We start from the raw sequence: 5,658 nt of genomic DNA on the forward strand, positions 1-5,658 counted from the left end.
ATATCGATCGCCGGGCGGTCACATCTTGCCACGCGCTCAAATTGGGCGGTAGGCCGGCCTAAGACAACGATTTTTAATAATTAATTACTCGTTAACTATTACGAAAATTGCAAAATGGTACAGGACTTTTCCGTTCATCTCGATCCGTTCTACCTTCTCAAAAATTTTGTCGGATATGGAAAGACTCACCCTGTATATTAATCTTTCTTTTACGTTTTATACATATAAAACAAGTGATACAAGAAATAAAATAAAATCTGAAGTAGCCGCGCAGTTCGTTGACGATTCATTGAAAGATCGCAGGAGAGCGAGATCAGAAACTTTCTAAGAGGGGTTGAAAAACGAAAAAAAAATATGTAAAAATTAACGCGCAGGAAACCGCACGACCAAGCGGCGAATGGCGGATGCGTCAGTCCGGGAAAATCCACCTTGGACAGCCAACGTTGGCGAGTCAGACGACTCCGCGCGTTTCCTGTGCGCGAAGAACTAAACTCCCGCGTTAATTAATTTCTCGCGCGTTTAATGCCGGAGGCAAGGACGATCGCGTTGAAGTCCTTCCCCGATCGTTTCGTCTCGACCGTATGTTTTCTCAGAGTGCCAAATGAGCAATTGCCAAGCAAAAGCAGCGTTTTAAGTGTTCTCTATCTTTCGTTCTTTTTGTTTTCCGAGTTTCGTTCTCGCAATTCGCATCTTCGTCGTTCATTGTCCGACCTTTATCGAACTCGCCACCTTCGACAATGCAGATTAAAAAGCGCAGTACGGCTGCTCGATCGATGGCGAAAGGAACTTGAATTTCGTTTTCACAGCACGTGCGATAAAAATTTCTAGCAACGTTGGAGGCATCGAAATGGGCTCAATTGTCGCCCTCGAAATGAGGCGAGGGTCCGGAAGTAGAAGTATCGCTGTTTTAAACTTTTCCTTCGTTTTTTTTTTCTCGAGCGCGAAATCGAGACGTAAGACGTACACAAAATTGGCCTTTAGAAAAAGAAACCGCAATGCGTCTGCGCATTTTTCAAGGTAAGTGAAACATTCTCTCTTCAAAATTAACGCGACAGTCAGTTTCAAGCCGTTTCAAGTTCCTCGTACGATCGGAAGCGTGTACGAGAAATTTTCCCCCAATGAATTACGATGCGTGCGCGACGGAGACACGCATCGCCTGTACTCCCTACTACTTTCAATTTTTAATAAGCGGTACGCGCTATTACTCGCACCTCTGAGTTTCCGTTGCGAGTAAAAAGAAGACGGAATCAGGAGGACCGAGTTTCGGAAAGTTGTTCACGATTATTTGTCGCGGCTTTGCATGGATTGGCGCGATCACGAGAATTATTTCATTGCGTAGATTCATAAAACAAAATTACAAGGAAGGCTCCACGCGTTTACCAAAATGTTTCTACGCGTGTTTTTCTGCTCCGCAGTTTCTCGCTTTCCCTCGCATCGAACGCGATAGAGGAAATTTGAGAATTTGTGAATCTGGAAATTTTCAGAGTGTTGAAAATAAGAAGCACACATTTATCTAATTCTGTAATGATACGGAATAGCAATTCTATATACGTGGGCTCTTATTAATAATTTATACTCAACAGCCAATTGTTCACGTTGGTGTACGCTACGTCGCATGCAGCATAACTTGGCCAATTGATACCCTTGTCGAAGTTGTAGACGCGCGACAGTGAGCCACGCGCTCTTCGATATCCCTCGTCTAGGTAACGTTCGAGTGATAACGTCATGAATAGAGGCGCGGACGTTCGTGCGGTTTCTCGGTGCGCGAATGAAGCACCACTGCGTGCGAGTGAGTTGAATGCTCGTTAACGTGAGATAACAACATTTTTCGAAGAGACCTGCCATTAAAGGCCTGCGTCCACGATGCTGGAACTTGGCCCAAGTTCTAGTTCCGAGAAACGCGAAGCCAATAAACTTGCAGCTATTCCATAAAACCTGCAAGTTGATTGGCTACACATTTTTCGAGACTAGAACCTAAGTTCTAGCATCGTGGACACAGGCCCCTTAAGAAATGACGTTCGAAATGTTGCTGTCTCACTTCGGAGCGAGCATCCGACTCGAGAAACCGCGCGAACATCCGGGCGCCCTGGTTATGAATATAATATTGTCCAATCGTTTATATCACTGAACTGTCGCGCGGCTGTCATTAATGATAAACGAAGATCTATCAACGAACACCCAACGTTTCACTGAAAATCGAAAGAAAAAATGGTGGTGACCGTAGGAGCCTTTCTACAGAATTTAGACAATTTTTGGCAACGGCTGATCACGTTGACGTGTCAGCAGGCATAGATTAGTGGCGAAGCCGAGAATATTGCAATTCGGAGCGCACCTTAGTTCTATCTTCTGCTATTATTTCGTACGCGAACGCATGTGGACGAGAGTCGTCGAGCTGGATCTTCGGAACGTAGAGAAGCGATGAACTTTACGGCAGACAAGAGGAATCGTCGCGAGAGGGGAGGGGAAAAAGGATACCTTTTTCGCTATTGATGGTGCCGTAGCAAGCTGCTGCTTTTTTTTCTAAGAGGACAGCAAGTGTCCTTTATCATCGATCGTGCGCCGACGCACGACGGCGCACTTAGCTCCGTAGTTGATAAGGCTAATGTTACATTAGGGTAGTCTTTTTTTATTCGGGTAATTACTATAGCGATTTTGTACTTTTGCTATTTTCACCAACGGGGCGTGGGCGGAATCGCGCGACGAGAAACTATCAGCGAGGTCTCGCTGCTCCGGCCCCATTACGCGCTGTTAAATCGCCCAAGCGTTAGCCCGGACTCGCCAAGATCCGAAGGACGCGTTACGGACACGATGGTACAAGTTGGAGAACACTGTTCCCCAAGAGCTATCGCGCGCGGGGCTGCCGGAGGGTTTGCGACTCGAACGAATATATCCCCCGGTGATTCTCTCGGTGTCATATCTCGCGATAGAAGCTGCAGTCGTTGAAAGACGCGGAAGATGGTCGGGAAGTTTGACGCTTCGCGGGGTTCCTCGTACGATATGCTCCACGCAGAGCAACAGCACTGTGATATCCTCTCGATCGGACTGGCCGGTACGTTTCGTTGTGTTAGCAGAAATAAATACGGCGGAAGAGCGAAAGGCGCGTGTGTCAATTCAGTAAAATCGGAAGCAACGCGAACGAGTGAACTCGAGAAGAGGATTCGATTTTGTCGAAATTCCGCATCACCTCCTTCTCTTGGAGAGGGGCGGGTTTCATCTTCAACAGATTACGAATGTCCTGTACCTCAGGAAGCTAGTCATAGCCGGCAAACGGACGCGTTACGGCGTCCCATAATGTTTCTAGCGCAAACAACTGTTAGTCTGGAACCTCACACAAGCATACCAGTGATTCCGAGTGTTTGAACCTTCCGGAGACCCGTACGCGCGCAGCGGTCGGTCGATCCGCCAATAATCCGCGCGTCTTCTCGAACGTCGCATCGTTCGGAATCCTCCTGCGAGGAATTTCGCGGCTATTGAAAAAATTCGCGGACGTTCGGGCTAACGACGGGCAAGTGCAGAAGTATTCGCGCTCAAGCACGAGCCAGTTGCAGCATTTCCGTGCGTTTTCTCACGCATGCATCTTATCCACTTAGCAATTTCTCATCGCGCCGTTCGCCGACGTTTAATGTCGATCTAGTGAACGTTTTGTATATCAGTGTTTTTTATATGGACGACTGGGGTACCAGCGGGGGTGGCGGGGCGATCCTGTCGACGGCTTCACCGAGCTTTTAAGACACTCCGGTTGCGTCGACCAGACACTGCCTTCCTCGCTGCCCGAAGGTTTACCGAATAATCAATATATCCCACGTTTGTGAATTTTATATAATCCGAATAGCGTTCGCGTGGTACGTTTGTATGGGGCTAGGGGGATAGGGTTGGTGGGTGGGAGGGAGGGAGGGAACGAAAGAAAGAGAGTTGAGTCTCCGTGATGGAGAAAGAGAGGTTACGAATGGTTGAATTATGAATAGAGTTTAGTGTAGAGTCATTACTTGAAAAGAAAAGAAGGTTTGAATCATCGATAAATAGTAAGTTTATATAGAACGACGTTTTCTCGTAGTTAAGACGCTCTTTCGTTTTCGCCGGTCGTTCACCCGGCTTCCAAAGAGAGAGAGAGAGAGAGAGGAGGGGAGGAGGGTAGTTTAGAATAGAAGAGAGGGGAGGGATAAAGGACGAAGGTGAGATTTTGTCCTCGAGCTTTGCCTCGGGGTGCGAAGACGTGCGCAGCCGTCCCCGCGGACTCCGTTCCGGCGCCGGTCGACCTTGAATCGAGCGCGACTGGAAGCTCGGCCAAGATCGACGCTGGCCTTGCGATAAGAGGGGTCGATCTTAAAGGGGGAATATCGCGAGGTGCGCCCCCCCCCCCATCCCCCCGGAAACTCCATATCGGAAGTGGGCGGAAGTGAGGAGACTCGGATCTCCGAGGAGGAGATCGCGCGCGCGCGCGCCCGCCGGTGAAATCGAGCGACGTCTTCGAGCAAAATCGGGTAGACGACCGGACGAATCGTCCTAGTGATAAGTTATCGTGTCATATTGTGGATGTCCGAGATGATTAAGACGAGGGGGAGAGGGAAAATTTTATTACGTACTAATCATAGTAATTATATCGGTTGTTCGTCGGAACCTTTTCACGCGGCCTTGACGCGGCCACAGGACGTGAAGGAACGATTTCTCGTCGGTCAGAGTTCGTTTAAATGATTCGATATTATAAAATAAAATGAATAGATAAAGAAATATATATATGAAAATATATATATAGATAGATATATATATATATATATATATTATATGACAAATGAATAATACGTACGTTTAAGGATCATCAATTTTTGTCTCTTTAGCGAGTAAGGGTCTTTACAGCTGTGCTAGACAACTATAGGTATATATATATATCTCGAAATATATGTATATATAAATCTATATATACGTAACGTTCTCAACGTGTACGTCGCAAATACGCGCCAAACAACGTATACGGGCTCCTTAGAACTATACCGAAAGAGAAGGAATCACACACGCACATTCTAATTACACATACGCAACCGCACGCGTTAAATAAATGGACACGAAAGCCACAAATCCGCGCGTTCTACGGTATCGACGACGAGACACGAGAGGGGAAGGTTCGCTTTCGCTTTCTCGGGCACAAGTCACGGAAGTAACGAGCAGCGCTCTGAGAAACTTCACCCGACGACACGTAGAGATCGCGCATCGTAATATCTGCTGTTATCGAGACGATAGCGCAAGATAAATATCGAGAATCGCAGACGCTATAAATATCAAATGGCTGGAACCATTCGTGGGACAAAGTTCACTCGAAACCGTGGGTGTCGAGATTTCATTGGGAATAGTTTTTCGGCGGGCACCGCGAGAGCCGAGATTCTTCACGACGTTGAAGCAGAAAGAAAGATAATAGACCGCACGGAGAGTAGTTGTTCTGCACTGAGAAAATATATGTTATACAGGAGAAACAAAGCGAAGTGTCGAATGGCCGACACACCTTCGTCGAACGTAACTCCATTTCGTCAACCGAACTTTTTGCGCGCCGTACCGTCGTAGATCAACGTGCGTCCACTTGTAAAAATCGCCTCGTGATCTCTCGTCATAGTCATGCGATACGCCGTGGTCTCGCGCACGCGTTACATACACACGTACACGAAGACA

This window comes from Vollenhovia emeryi, unplaced genomic scaffold (assembly GCF_000949405.1).
Source record: "Vollenhovia emeryi isolate VEMERY1.0 unplaced genomic scaffold, V.emery_V1.0 DF939257.1, whole genome shotgun sequence".
Classification (NCBI taxonomy): domain Eukaryota; kingdom Metazoa; phylum Arthropoda; class Insecta; order Hymenoptera; family Formicidae; genus Vollenhovia; species Vollenhovia emeryi.